The sequence below is a fragment of the Bidens hawaiensis genome, unplaced genomic scaffold (genome assembly GCF_021521415.1).
Source record: "Bidens hawaiensis isolate Kalapana, Puna unplaced genomic scaffold, B.hawaiensis_p1.1 tig00021500_1, whole genome shotgun sequence".
Lineage (NCBI taxonomy): Eukaryota > Viridiplantae > Streptophyta > Magnoliopsida > Asterales > Asteraceae > Bidens > Bidens hawaiensis.
In genome coordinates, this window is record NW_027493337.1 from 6035 (window position 1) to 22877 (window position 16843).

Here is a 16843-nt window from a genome sequence, read left to right on the forward strand (position 1 = left end):
TTATAAGTAGCTTGCTTGAGGACAAGCAAGGTTCAAGTGTGGGGATGTTTGATGTATATAAAAATACACATCTTTTTAGCATCAAATAATCTCTAAAAACTGAAACTTCTATCGTATAATATAGTTAAAATAACTACTTATCATGATAAAATGTATTTTCAGGTGAATCCAAGCCTCAAACGAAGTAACGAATGAAAAAACAAAGAAAACAGCAAAACATGGGGCTGTGCTTCAGGAAACATGGGGATGTGCTTCAGGAAACATGGGGCTGTGCTTCTGGAAACACGGGGCTGTGCTTTTGGAAGCACGGGGCCGTGCTTCTGGCCACTTTTCAGAAAAGACAAAAAAAATCTACAAGAAAAGACAAAATAGTGAACAGCTTGACACGGGGCCGTTCATTTGGAAGCACGGGGCCTTGCTCACCTTTCAGAAACGACAAAAAAGAATTAGCACATGTCACTAAAAAGCACGGGGCCGTGCCTATCAACCACGGGGCCGTGGCCACGTCACAGAAAAGACAAAACAAATCTGGCACATGTCATAAAAATGCACGGGGCCGTGCTCATCAAGCACGGGGCCGTGCTTCACACTCCAGATTGCCTATAAATAGAGGCTCTTGTGCCATTTGAAGAGTGTGTCTTGAAAAGAAATCTATTCGGTTCTCTCTTATAAAAACACACACTAACACTCACTTTGAAGATCTAGTGAAGAGTTTGAAGGCTTGGAGGTCATCATCATCAACCATCATCATCATCCATCATCATCATCATTAAGAAGGAAGATTCATCTACATTTGGTTAGACTGTTCCAAGTTTAATCATGTATTTGTTATTATCATTCATCTTAATGTTTATCATCATGCTCATTATGAGCTAAAATCCTTTTACCATCTAAAATCTATGAAGAAGCTTTGTTTTACTTGATAATTATATAAAACATGCGGTGTAGTCTAGTAATGTACATGGTTATATTACAATTATCTTTTGATGAGAAATGTTTCACAATCTTAAATCACTAATTCAAAGTTGGTGGTTGTCAATTCCATTGGCAATCGTTCATGATCGATTCATGTTCTTGAAAGATAGAAATACTTTGATACATTATCGAAACATAGATCCTTATATTGTACTTAGAAATGATGAGATATAAGTTATGATGTATTTTTCTAAACCTTGGTAATCCGAAAATGGCTTTGCTTAGGATATCAAATTAGTTAAAGAAATCATATGTTAATGGAATGTGTAATTATAACCTACATAAATCGACCAAGGGGAGGTTGTGTGACTACACTACAACCACCCGAAGTTGTTAGAATTGGTATTTGAGAAATCGAAGTCAATCCTAATCTTTCTACTTTACGAAACTACTTGTCAACTTAAATTGACATCAATGAGATGACATGACATTAGGAAAGGGTGGACTTTAAAATGCGCATGCTATCTCCTTAGTGCCAAAGATGCTCACTTAAGGTTTAAGGAGCTATCTATCATATATTATTATGGCAAGTTTACCACATGTTCAAATATTATTTATCAATGCTAAAATGAAGTGGATTCTTGATCTTAGATGGTAACCTTCGCATAATTGAACAACTCGTTTAGAATCTCTTTTCTTGGTCACCTATATATTATATATATAAGTATTTATATTTTATAAGAAGTTTGAAGAAAATTTACCCCAAAATGATTAAAACCTCCGATTAAAGTAAAACGATTCATTATTAGAAACATTTGTGTCCACGGATCGATACTTGGTTCTTATCAATACTATTCTACATATACGATAGGTACACCTCCCTATTTTGTGTGTGTTTAGTCTTTGTAGAAATCACTTTTATAAATTTTAAACACGATCTTGTGCAAAAGCAAATCATCCCAGTCATCATTTTATATTTTATACCACACGCACGCACACATCAACTTGTCTTCTCCATCGAGCGGTGTTAAACTCGCAATCACGAGATTTGCAGTCTATTGGGGGGTTTTTGAGACCCACCTGAAAGCTCGATAGCGACGAGTTGCCGGCTAGTGGTTATCATCCTCCCATCTTGCCTGAACATGAGCACAATGACCACTGCTAGTTGATGAACAAGATGGAGACACTTAAGTTTAATTGTATTTCAAAATGATTTTATGTAAATTGTTTCTAATTAACTGATCATATTTTATATATTAAATTTACGTTATGCAAGCTGTTATGTTATGGCTTTATGCAGCCTATGACTCTAAAATTATAACCTTTTAAACTTGAGGGAGTAAATTTGTAATATGGTTAAACTATAAGAACCGTTCATATAATTAATTTTAAACAATTTTACAATTTTGTTCAAAAATTGTATGTAGAGGGATTTTAATATGCAAAATTTTGTTGGGGGACTTTTATATGCAAAAATGAAAAGTACATTGATTTTTTATGACATTTTCCTATTAAAAAAAGAAGAGAAAATGCATAGTGTACAAAACGCTCTTCTCGAAAGTTGATTACACCCTTAATCCATTTAAACTCTACTTCTCAACGGTTTCTAACAGACGTTCAATTTTTATCTTTCTATTGATCACAGCCCATAAAAATATTCTGATACAAGAGATTAAGAAAAAGTGGAAAGCATAGGAAAGAGATGCATAAAAAACATTAATTATGTATCTAAATGCCAGCATCATTCTTGTCCTAAGACTTGCTTATTGTTTCATGTGTCAACATTGGGTTCTTTTTAAAGGTCAACACTCCAAACAGCCCCCTCTCCTTCTCCACAAGAATTATGAACAAATTTCATCCTCTCTGCCGACTTGCATATCCCGCTGCACGACCAATCAAATGAAGCCACACAAGCGTTCCCTGCTTGCGCCTTCCACTCACAATCTGTATAACACACCCATGACCAACGGTCAACAGTCAGTCATCTGCACACATGTTTGTACACGTGTGCATGCGATTTTTTAGAAAATATTATATAGTAACCTGGAGGAGTTCCACAACACATGGAACGATCATCTATGTGTTGAACATCCAAACCAATTAACCAAGACCCTAAAGAAACGTCCTCATTAGCATACCTATGCAATATACCCCTGCACAAAAGACCTTCAAATCGTTAAACCTTCAATGAGATCGAGCAATAAATAGAATCATTAATTACAACGTACGAGTTCATAGAAATATATGCTGCCAAGTCCTTTGAAATGGCGTAAATTTGACCCTTCGCGTGCCTGAAATACTTGTTCCCTTCTTCCCCAAATTTCCAATATTCGGGCTCGTGATATCTCACACCTCTGCCCAATGTATTTCCAATAACAATTAACTAGATAAGTATTCATTATTCATCTATAAAAGAATCAAAATTTTGTATGTGTTATTAGAAGAGAGTGACACACTTTTGTGATAGCACAGGGCCAGATTTCATGCAACCGATGTATGTTCTTGGTTTAGATCTGTAACGTCCAAGAGAAGTTACAAGCATGCCCAAGTTGACATGAACATCATCGTCCACCTTGACATAGAACTCAGCATCCCATGTGGTTACTGCGGTTGAGAAATACAACCTTGTCTTCATGGAAAGCTCGTGATACCCCTCGACATGATCTAACCTTAAGAAATCGTGATACTTTTCCTCCTCGATGTCAATGGCTCGATCAAGAACACCACCAGGTGTTGCACTATGTCCTATAACAAACTTTATTATGATCCCCTTTTCTTTTGCCAGTTTGTTTAGCTTGGATCCTGCTCAGTGTCAATATATAGGATGGACTAAGAACATCATTAGATATTAATAATAAGGGAAAATCATCAAAACGGTCATTTTGACCAATAAGTTTAACAAAATAGTTGGATTTTTTTATTTTACAGATATATCATTTAACCTTTCTTGTTTTTAGTAAAGAAATTGTTTCAGCCACCACATACACCAGACTACACTTGCATGACATATTTTGACATGGCGCAACAGATTTCCGTCTGATGCATGAGAATGGATCTGCTGTGCCAATCTGTCGAGCCAATATTGAAATTTGTTGCGCCAAGATCGATTTAATACACTTGTCAAACACATTGGGCAAGATGGCCATTTTGGTGTTTTTATACTAATACTAGTCATAGCATACACATATATAATGATTTTAGAATGACTTGTTACGAACTAATGTGTGTTTGTGTAGTCAAAACAACCCGCTCACAAATGGCAAGGCCCTTGAAGCCACAATAGTGTAATAATAATCATGTAACAAAAATATAGCAAATATTAGAAGAAAACTTCAGGGATCGATGTGAATAGAAGGCTAACCAGTGGGCATCCATGTTTCTCGAACCGAGTCTCTACGCTTCTTGCTGCTGAAAGCGGTATTAATACCGATGACAACAAACGCTTTCTGTAGAGATGTCTTGTTTACTGCCACCCTCTCTGGGAGAAATTTGGCTCCATTATGAGTTGTACGAGCTGCTTCTAGCTCCATCTCTAATGTTGATATCGTTTTGTCTAATGATTTACTATACAAAAATTAAGCCCGACCCGAATGACTTTCTAAGCCTGTAGAATTTACTATGATATGTATATAGAGGCTTACCGGATGGCTTGATGAGTTTTCGTGACTTCTGCCATAATGTCTCTTGAATTCTCTTCCACCAATTTCTTGTAGAAAATAAGAAACATGTTAGTGTTAGAAATAACTGATAATTAATTCATACAATATAATTACCAAGCATCTAAAGTTTCATTAATGTACTAAAAAACAATTCCGTCTAAAGTCACTCAAACTTTATTACATGTTCAAATTAATCTAGTGAAATTTTCTTACATATGTTTAAGAAAAAGGTAGTAACCTAAATGGTCTATATCCGAATCTTGGTTACTATTTAGTGAATATTAAATATGAGAGAAAAAGAAGATGTGAGTACTTACACGCTTGCGATCACCATCTCAAGATGCTGTTAACCTCAACTTCTGTTCACGATTGTTGAAGCGAAAATCGTTGGAGTAAGGCCATGTGTGTCGGGTGAAGAGTGATCCCGCAAGAAAACTAGCGGTGCATAGCATCAAAAATGATCTTTCCTGGTACAGATTTTCCTCTCATTTTAAGCATATTTTTGTACAAAGAAAAGCTATGGTTTAAATGCAGCAGGCTAGCCAGAGAGTGAGCGTGGTGCCACATTCTTGTAATTGGTACAAATAGAGATACAAGAATTATGTGGGAGGCAAGGGGTGTGTGGCTGATTACTCATGTGGGTTTCATGGTTCACCCAACCTTTCAAATTCAAACTAGACCACTCTCATTATCATTGTACATGACGCAACCACTTACAATGTCTTTGTTTATAGTCCTAACCACACCCGCCACAAGCAATACTAGTGGTCTGATCATGTTTTATAATATTTATCATTATTGTGTAAGCCTTCCACACGTTTTTTTCTATTCTATTATGTCATTTACATTTAAACGTACTTGGTTAAGTGATTTATTTGCATTTTTATGAATAAGAGGATGATGCCTACAAGTATCTCTCCCGAAAATGACGCCACTTTTGTGATGACATGAAATTGTGGAGTTAATTTTGTTAAGAGTTGTAAAAAGAGAAGTGTTCTTCCGGCTATTGTTTTCGTATTGGTCGGACCGTCACCAAACATTTAGTCTCCGCCAAGTGGCGGAACTTGAACAACTACATTGGAGGGGGCGATAATTCAGATTAATTATAAGTTCATACATATAAAAGAACCAAAACTTTTTCATAAAATAAAGATCATAAATCCCAAAAATATAACATGTTTTTACACATAAATGAATACAAGCTTTTGGATAAGAGGAGTCAAACATAAAACATGGCATAATAACAAAGATATGAGTTACATGCCTTACTTCCGAGCCCAACCGGGGAGGAACACAACCCCTCCCCGCCCCCACTATGGTCCGCCAACATCTCCGCCATCATAATATTTATATGTAGTTGTGATCATGTATAATGGTGTATCGCACTTAACACCCACAACACATGACGTCTACAAACTAACATATCATCTTCACATTAGATTACAAGTTTTCTTCAATACATAACTAAGCTTAGTATCTTTTACATAACAAAGCTTTCACAAACAATACATCATCACGCCTTTTTTTTCAATTAATTTCTGTAAGTCAAATAACTTCATAATATATTAATCCTTTTTTATTTCTTATATACTTATATAATATAATATTAAAAAATAATACAATATATATTATATATTAAAAAAAACGTTATGCGGCCACTAAGTTATACTGAAAATAGTTGGTATAAAAGAATAATAGAATATAATTTAAAAATAAAAGAATATTAAAATTAAAACATTACATATATGAAATATAAATAAATCGTAACATAAATAAAAAATAAAACCTTTAAAAAAATCCAAAACCAAAGCGATTAATTACTTCCAGCATTAATAAATCATCATTTGACCGCCCTAAATCCTCCTCATCTTCATATAGGTTAAAAAATGGTTCGTAATCCGATTCATCATCCGCTTGACCATCTTTAGAAGCAGAGCGTTGTCAGGTTCAACAACCAGAGGGTTATCGTGTTCTACAAGGCAGAGGTTGTCTAGTTCGCCAACGACAACTGTAGAGTTTTTAGGTACATCTTGTGGAGTCGGTAACGAAATCAAAAAATGTTACCAGATTGATTAGATGGGTTGTTTGTGGCCATTTTTTTTTGTTGAAAGAGCTGAGATGTTGGATTTCGTTTATAAAATATGGTATTTTTTTTTGGGTAAAATGATTTTTTTCTGGTTTCAATGGTTTAAAAAAGGTAATTTTCTTGAAATTTATTATATACTAGCTTTTAGCCCGCGAGTTACTTTTAGTTTTTTTTAATACTTATTTTTTTGCACATTTTTCATGTAAGATCTGTTTAGGTATTAAATTTAAAGCTTACATGAACTTATAAAACATGTTATATTTATTAGTTATAGTTAAAGTATAGTTTGATTTGTTTTTTGTTTATATCTTAAATGGGTCTCATTGGTCTAGTAGTTAACGTGACCACATAATTTGTTATTTAAGATGCGAATTTTCGTCTTAATATACATTAATGCATAAAGAAATTTATATGGTTTGTGTTATTTTCGTTTGTATTGAGTTGTTATGGTTCGCTGGTGATGTTGAACGTATATGCTGTATAATGCATCACCAAAAATGGGCTCTCATGTGTCTGTCAATTAATGTAGCCCAACATCTTGTTTTTTGTTGTTTAAAATATGTATTTTGTGCTTGATTGTGAATTTAGCTTTTAATAAATTGATGTATTTGAATTTCTATAGGCCAATTCTGGTTCTACGTCTATCTGAAATTAGTACGTCATGTGTTATCATTTTATTTTTGGGTGAATTATTAATTTATTATATTTTTTCTAGTATGATATTTAGTTTTTGATTTTCTTATTATTTTGTATGTATTTGTTGTATTTATAGATTTTGTAGTTTAGTTATTGTTGTGTATTAAAAGAACATTCAATTTGTTAATTAGTTTTTACTCTTATCAAATATAATAGAAGTTATATTAGTTTATTAATTATATTAACAAAAATTTTATAATCATATGTAAAAACTAAGTGTGTAAAAATTTATTTTTTATTAATAATGTATATGTTTTTAATATTTTATACATAATTTTTTGTATTATGAAGTTTTTTAGATTTATTTCCTTTTTATCTTTTAAAATGGGTAATAATTGGAAGGCGTCATTTGAAAGTGACGCTATAATAATAATAAACCGTACTGAGAAACTATTTTCCCTTTAATTAGGACGAATTTTATTGTTAAGTGGAAGTTTTGTGGTTGTTGAGGGATTTGTGTTTGTTCTTAGTTTATTTAATCAAACATTGTGTCAATCACAATTTACAACCACTTTTAAAATAATATATTGGTTTTAAATAATCTCAACCATCACCTTTTGGCCACTGCCGATCATAACTAACGAAATGACTAATGACAGTCCCACCTTTTATCATTTTTTCCCTACCAATGAACCCTGACTAACAAAATCCTAACGTCGTTAGTTTTCATGACGTGACATTCTTATTTGGCATATATGCGGCATGCTTATGTGACATATTGCACTGTCACCAACACCACCACCACCATGGCAGTCACCATCACCACGACCGCCACCACCTCCAGTTTTCTAAAAATATTAAAATATTTTATATATGTTTTATTGGGTGAATTTTGTCTTTTGAAGTTAAGCCAACAAGTTTAAAAAGAAGATAAACTATTAATATAAATCTTGTCACTTAACTTCTAAAGTTCACATGGTACTTCAATTAAGCAAATGATAATACAAGTTTTAACCTTGATGGCTCATCCTGCCAAATATGAAGTTGGTATTATGACTCATTTATAAATAGTCCATTACAAAGCATGATCACAAAGAAATTGTGTATACCTGTTGTGTCTTCTTTATCAGAAGAATTATATTTTGATGACACAATGGAGCTAAAATAGCATTCATCTTCTGTCAAGGTATTCATAAAATTCTGTCAAGGTTAGGTCGGACCGTGCGAACCCATTATCATGATTACAAAAACAAAATGCAATAAATTTCAGACAACTTTTAACCCGTGTGATATATATAACCCTTTTAGGATTATGTTTTATTATTTCTTCTAGTATTGTTAATTAGAGCTTGTAAATGTAAAAATTTTCTAACATTGTTTATATAAATATTTTTATTAATTACTATTACTACTCTAAAAATATATGCTATTTATTATAACATCTAGATGTATTTCCAATCAGCTTACATGCTAATTTAAGCCTATAAAAGAACCGAACATTAACGAACTATTCGACTGAAAGTTCATCTTCGTTTATTTAAAAACGAACAAACATGAACATGCATTTTGTTTGTTCATTTATGTTGGTGAGCATCCGGTTATGTTCTTTTATTTACGTTGATGTATTTTTGTTTGTTTATCTTTTATAAACATCTAAATAGATATGTGTGTGTGTGTCTATGTGTGTATGAAAATAAAAAGGGCTCGATAAAATTTATGAGGTAAATTTAAGCCACTAATTTATATATGTTTTATGGATAAATTGTTACGTATTAGACTTGTTCATTTCTATTGCAAACTATTCATTTAGATTTTAAATGAACGAACATGAATGCATACGGACATGCCCTTATTTTTTATAATGAACAAGAACAAAGTAATGATAAGGTAACTTGGAATACCAAGGATTCCATTATGCCAACGGCCTAGTGTTTCCCATTTTCTGAAAAACGAAGCTAAACATTTTGGTCTAAATGTAAACAAAATATGTAACCTCCATTGTGACCAAATCTCAATCAAAATACTCTTCTTGTTAACACTGGACCGTTTATGATTATGACCCGCATCAATTAATGTAAGGCCCCGGTCCCGATGCCCTACTTTGCCGTTGGATTTACTCATAAACACAGTTCTAAATATCATAGTGAATTAAACTTTCACGGAATAATATTAAAAGTCAACCATTCATTACATAAGTCTCAATTTAAAATTATATAAAACATGTCTTTTTAGTTCGAACATTAACAACTGAGTCTTCAGATGTCAGCTTCTTTATTCATCTACCATGCGTCTCCCTTCAAGCCAGCTGTCTCATCCTACTCACCTGCGTGCATACTAAAATTCAGCTACGCTGAGTGAGTTCTAGTTAACATGCAACATACAACACATTCACATACTTACATATATACGTATCCAAATATACATATTACATACTTAGCCTGTTACCTTTTTTTCATTCATACATATATACTTTATTTCTTTCATACTTTCATACGTTCATTCATACATTCTTTCATACCATCACACTTTCATACTTTCATAATATATACATAAATATCTTTACCATCTCAGATATTTGTAGGTTCTGGTTCCTTTCTTCTCTATCTCATATATTATTAGGGTCTGGTTCCTTTCTTCTCTATCTCAGATATTATTAAGGCCTCGTCCCTTTCTTCTCTATCTCAGATATTATTAGGGTCTGGTCCCTTCTATCTCAGATATTACCAGGGTATGGTCCCTTCTTTCCATGCAACCACACACACACGCTTCTTTACACGTACATTCTATTATATACATTCATACATATTCTTAATCATTCATATATCATTCGTGTATCTTATGTAAAACTCACTTTTCCTGGCGATACGTGCAATATCTGAAGATCGTTCACGTACCGACGAGCATTCATTCATAACCTCAATCATTATCACATAAATCATATAAGGCATACACTTATCACTTAAGGTAAGTGTATTAACTAATCACATCGAGTATGCACACAGCCCCAAAAACATAACAAGGAAATGGGGCTAGAAACTCACCTGCGTCCTGTTACGTTCACCGTTAATGGTTAGTCCTTTCTTTAGCTGTGCGCGACTAACTTTATAACAATTACACATATCAATGAACTATCACTACCCACATTGTGTTTTTAGTTTAATCATAACCCTCAACAAACGGGGGTCCGGGGGCAACGCCCCAGGCAGCGGGGTCCTAGGGGCGGCAACCCCTAGCAGGGTCCAAGGGGAAGAGCCCCTGGCTGGGGTCGAGCTTCCATTAACTGCCTTAACACAATTTTCATTAGAATTCTTAATTTATTATTTTATTTGCTAACTCATAAAGTTAGAGGGCTTCTTTGTAATTAATCCATTTTATCCTAAGTCCAGGGAACTTTCTGTCATTCTTTCAAACTCTAATTCGTTATCCAGTTCTTTAACGAATGGGGCTCATTTGTTACCTTCTAACGCGTGTGTTCTTTCATAATGAATGGACTCATTCGTTACTTCTTGATGAATGGACCTTTATAACGAATGAACTTGTATAACGAATGAACTTTTATAACGAATGAACTTTCATAGCAAATGGACTTTCATAGCGAATGGACCTTTTTAGGAATGAGGGTTCATTCGTCATCTCTCCATAACGAATGGGCTAACGAATGTAGCTCATTCGTTACTCCTTCACTAACGAATGGGCGTAACGAATGACAGTTCATTCGTTACACGCGCCTAGGGTTAGGTCATAGAATATCAGAACATTCTCAGACATTCAAAATACATTCCCATATCATCGGCGCCGCCTTTCCGGCGCCGTCATCACCGGAAAACCGGGATCTTGCCGAAAAAGCGAGATCTCAGTCGTTTTTCCACCGTTTTTCACCATTTTTCGTCCCGTTCGATCCGGATCCGAGCTAGGGTGACCCCTAAGCTCGTCTTTCGATCGGTTTATACCCGATTCCATCAGGATCTCGTGACTTTAACGGTTGAGGGTGTCGGTTCATCGTTTCGTGAGTAGATCTAGCGGGTTTGGATCCATAACATCATTACCTTGGATCGATGCTCGGTTTCCTCTTGGGTTCGGCTAGAGAAATAGAGAAATAGAGAGAGAGAGAGAGAGAGAGAGAGAGAGAGAGAGCTTAAGTGTGTGTTTTAGATGGTGTATGGAATGAGTGGAAATGGATGGATTAATGGTTAATTATGGTTTATATATCATGGGTCATGGGCTTAAGCCCATGGTCTTTCTTTCTTCCCTACTAATCCAAGTCCATTACCCACATTATTAAACCCAACACAAGCCCAACTCATAATATTTAATATTATTATTTTATTAACCGAAACAGGAAACGAGATGTTACAATTGAGAAAGAAACCAACACCTTAAACTTTAACTTTCTGAACTTGTTATATTGATGCATGAATATATTTATTCCAGAATTGACCTTGTTTTCAACGTGCTTGATATCTGATGATAAAATACTTGTAAGTTGCTACTCGCTACCCAAAACAACATCAACAATCTTCTTGAAATAAGATTTTTTAACCATGTCAAATGCTTCAACATTTGGGATTTTTTTTGCAATAGAAAGTTTGTATTACCTACAAGTGATTATTTTCTTTTTATTATTTTAATAAACAGATTATGGTAGTGATCATACTATTGTTGTAACAAAAATAATTATCAAAGGTAAAACAAAGTTGCATACCTTTTCTTTTTACCTAATTATAAAGACTTCATTCCCGTCTCATAAAACATGTCTTGTCTCACAAAAATGTATTCTTTTCTCATTTTTTACGAACTTCGCCGAAGATAAAACACATGTTTGACACTACAATTATTAAAAGATTAATGTGAAAAAAGGTTTTAAATTACATATTACCAACATACAAAGGCACAAACATACCCAAGAGCACATCATACAAATATATTACATATAGAGTAGAAACAACTGACATTGGGTGTAGTACCAAGACACTCTCATAAGATTGTTACTTCAAAGAAATAGCACGCAACTCAAGTTGCAAGAACAATTCTCCATTTGTAATATGCGAAATTATATTATTTATTCATTTATGTGCATAGCTGCAGATAACACCTTATTTCAATTTAGATACTTAAACTAACAAATAAGTAAAACATGCGGTAATATTGAGTTGAATGTGAAGTTTCAAACACCAACAATTTCGTTATCTAAAAAATATATTATTAAACAAAGCCATATAAATCTAAATGTCAAACAAACAGATGTGAAAAAAAATGTTGCAAATTAAATAAGCATCTAAATTAATGTGAGTTCTGATATGCAAATAAATCATGAGATAAAACAATTTACAAATCCTTAAAATAAGTTATATCCAATCTGCATAAAAGAAATTATTTGACAATGAAACCCAAAGTTTACTGGAATACCCCCACTGAAGTATTTAAGTAAATTAAAACCAATCAGCATAAAATTAAATTTTAAAATAATTGTTTGATCATTAAAGTCAACCTCCACCAGAATACCCTACTAAGGTGTTTAGCCCAAAACATTAAAGCTACCATATTCAGTAATGCTTTAACTTTGAAAGTAAACAAAATCTAATTCACTTTAACTTGAAGCTTCTAATTAAAGTTAAACATAAATTTGTAGATCACAATTTTTGAGTATATCAATAAAACATTTAAAATAAAATCAAGACGAATATGGATGCGGTCAAACCTATAGAAACAAAGATTAATAGTTGTAAAACACAGTACTTGTAGCAATCAGATCTTTTAACATCGATGAATAGCAGCGATGGCTTTCTTCTAGATTAATTAGAGTTACATTGTAACAAACCGCTCCAATCATATACAAAATAACAATAATAATAATAATAATAATAATAATAATAATAATAATAATAATAATAATAATAAATGTACATGATTTAGAAGGGTGTAAAGTTCCAGCAACTTATCAAGTCATGATTTTGTTATCGGGATCGCAAACCTCAAATGATCTTCAATAACTAACAAAGGCATAACGAAAAAATAACACTAAACATAACACTAACGGAAATAACCTTTTGAAATTGAATACAATAATATATATATATATATATATATATATATATATATCATAAAACCTTAAAAAATTAGCGAAAAAACCTAATTAATAAAGAACTATGAATCTTTAATAGTTAACAAAAGCCGATCTTAAATATAGAACAAAACTCACTCAATTTTAGGTATACATATAAATTAGGGGCAATGATATAACTTACTTATTGAAAGGATTCAAAATTAGTGCGCAGTTAATGTGTTGCTGAAGGGATGAAATCGCACCATAGAATCGTTGATTGAAAGTTAAGGTTTTGAAATTGTGAAGATAGAGAGAGACTTTCAATCCACCATGACCTTCGCTTAGTCTTCTCCCTGTTTCATTCCACACCAGCGATAAGGTGGGTGTGAGCAAGGTCTCGCATGTAGAGGAAAGAGGAAAATGTTAAGATGAGTTGTTATGACCCGTGGGATATCCGGTTTCATTAGAAGCCCCATACATGTTAAAGCGGTTCAAACGTATAAAAAGACTTCATTCACAAATGAAGCAATCTTGTGGCTTGAGAGGGGGCGGGGAGTGACCAGAGCGCGACTCGTAGGATATTAAAGGTTTTGTTCGTATTACGGGGTTATTTTATAATACTCGTTTCTAATATATATATATATATATATATATGATTTTAATTTTATGTATTGTAAGGCAGTTAATAATTATATACTTAGGATTTGATGATGAAAATTGTTTCACAAATAAATTAGATGTTAAAACCTGGTTTAAAAGTTATATGGGTTTGTAAAACCCATAACCTTCTTTTTTTTAATATAAAATTGTTTCTTAATTATAAATCATATATATATGATTTATATATATATATATATATATATATATATATATATATGATTTAAATTTTATGTATTGTAAGGAAGCTAATAATTATGCACTTAGGATTTGATGATGAATAATTGTTTCACAAATAAATTAGATGTTATAACCCGGTTTAAAAGTTATATGGGTTTGGTAAAACCCATGACCCGCTTCTTTTTGTAATATAAAATTGTTTATTAATTATAAATCATATCTTTTAAAAAAAATAAATATTAATTTTTAGTAATTACTTATTTAAAATATTTTCATATTAAATAATTGGTGAGATTAATTTTTAATTGAATTAAGTGTCATTTTAGTACATGTGGTTTGGTCAACTACGCAACTTTAATACCTATTCTTTATTTTGTACAAATGACTACCTTATTTTCAGAAAACTTGCATTTTTAGTATTTTTATTTCTAACTCTGTCTATTTTTTCCGTTAAGTAAGGGATAATTTGGTAACTTCATTATTTTCTTCGTTTTTTCTTTTCTTTTAAATGTTTATATCTTCTCAACCCTAAATCTCTAAATCATAACATAAAAATCCAAATTCTAAATCCCCAAACCTTTTCTCCATATCACCATAGGGTTTGAATTTTTACAATATTTGGGGATTTAAGATTTAGATTTTGATGTTATGATTTGCGGATTTAGGGTTTAGACGATATAAGTGTTTAAAAGAAAAGAAAATCAACAAAGAAATAATGAAGTTACCAAATTATCCTTGACTTAACGGAAAATATAGACGGAGTTAGAAAAAAGTACTAAAAATGCAAGTTTTTTGAAACTGAGATAGCCATTTGCAAAAAATAAAGAATATATATCAAAGTTGCGTAGTTGGTTAAACCACAGGTACTAAAATTGCACTTGACTCTTTTTAATTAAATAAGATGTTATAACCCGTTTAAGGACTGTTTGGGTTTGGTAAGACCCATACTTGTGAATTCGGGTCAAATGCCTGAGAAAGCTCCATTTAAAAATCAAGCAATCTGGTGGCTTCCATAAAAGGAGGAGCGACCAAATCGCGACACATAGGATTTCTAAGCTTTCGTTTATATATATTATAGATATAATATATACACTTCTTTAGAAAATAAATTATTTTTCTTAACTGGTCCCACCACTACGTCCGTTTCCACGTTCGGATTTGCAGACCTAACCTGTCAAACACCACTCCACATAACCACATGTTTCTAGGCATCCGCTTGGACAAACGCAAGTCACGAAGCCTGAAAGTGCTCATGTTAGAACAATTTAAAGTGGATTAATTCATATATTCCCTTACAAATATTATAATTATCATATATACCCAAACAAAACTTCAAATATCATACATGTCCATACAATATAACTAAAATATCATATACGTCTTTACAAAACAATTAAATTATCATATCCACCCCTATCCATTAATAAGAATCTAATAAATTACCATTTTACCGTTATTTTTTAGAAAAATTAACTTTCATGTATGCTCATTTTTTAACGAATACCCCTTTCCATTACATAACGTGTTTATACCATATGCTGTTATTTTAATTTTAATCGACGTTTCTCACCTATAACGATAACCAAATCGGCTCTCGTCACTTCTTCAAAATTGTAAACCATTCGAAGGCTTATTGTAGTGAATGGGCTACATTGTAAACCTTTTTATCACATCTAATCAAACTAGAGTAATATGGTCATTTTTTCAATTTTTTAATGAAATGGGTATATATGATATATTAATAACTTTGTAAGTGCATATATGATATTTTTAGTTTTTCATTGTTATATATATGATATTTTCAATATTTGTAAGGGTATGAAAATGCCTATTTAAAATAGTTGGTTCATTATACGGTTTATTCGAGACAACCGTTAATCTCCCAAAAACACAAGAAAAGAAGAGAAAATAGATCCAAAATAATAATTCTTTCTTATTCTTTTTCTTAAAAGAGATTACAATATATAGAAAAACAAAGACATAAATATAGAAAAAAATAAATAATAAGGAAACATAATTTGACTATAATAAGAAAACTGAATAAAAGTTAAACTTAAATAATAATAATAATAAATTTATTGATATAATAGGATCGTATCAGTTCACTTTTAACATCTCAATTAAAGATGTTTATATTTCTAAATTCAAAAAAATTAAGACATCAATTTGATGGATATTTCACAAATCTTTCATCCAGGTTTGAATATTTTTCCCAACTTAGATTATTATAAGTTAGAGAAAATCTTCTTGTCTACTTTATTTTATTGTGGCATCAGACTTAAAATGCTCTTGGTAACCAAATTATTTCAGTTTGCATTTTAGAATCATGCATCAATTTAATCTTTAAAATCCGAAAACACAAAATGCAAAAATAAAATTGCAACAACAAGATCATTCAGATCATGGTCTACGCTATCATAGTTGTTTTCTTTTTTTAAATATTGCTTTCAAGATTAACACATAATCAAAACTGGCGCTTAGTTTGAGAGCCCATGTCCAGGAATATCAACCATCATACTATTAGATAATGTTTGGTATGTAGAAGTTATAGGCGGAATATAATTAACTATTGTGATTTAATGATAAATAATGTGTTTTGTTGGTCAGTAGAATGTAATCAATTTATTCCCAATGAACATCATTCTCTCTAAACACTCAAAAATCATT

General features: G+C 32.2%; 1 pseudogene across 1 annotated transcript; it reads right to left on the reverse strand.

Moving 5' to 3' along the window:
• Window positions 1–2659: 2659 nt before the first annotated feature.
• Window positions 2660–5587, reverse strand: LOC143563572 (putative beta-1,3-galactosyltransferase 8; annotated as a pseudogene). Its single transcript, XR_013140690.1, has 7 exons — window positions 4892–5587; window positions 4557–4621; window positions 4277–4479; window positions 3372–3717; window positions 3144–3269; window positions 2959–3068; window positions 2660–2859 (listed from the first exon to the last, which is right to left on the reverse strand). The product of XR_013140690.1 is annotated as a putative beta-1,3-galactosyltransferase 8 (transcript).
• Window positions 5588–16843: the final 11256 nt, after the last annotated feature.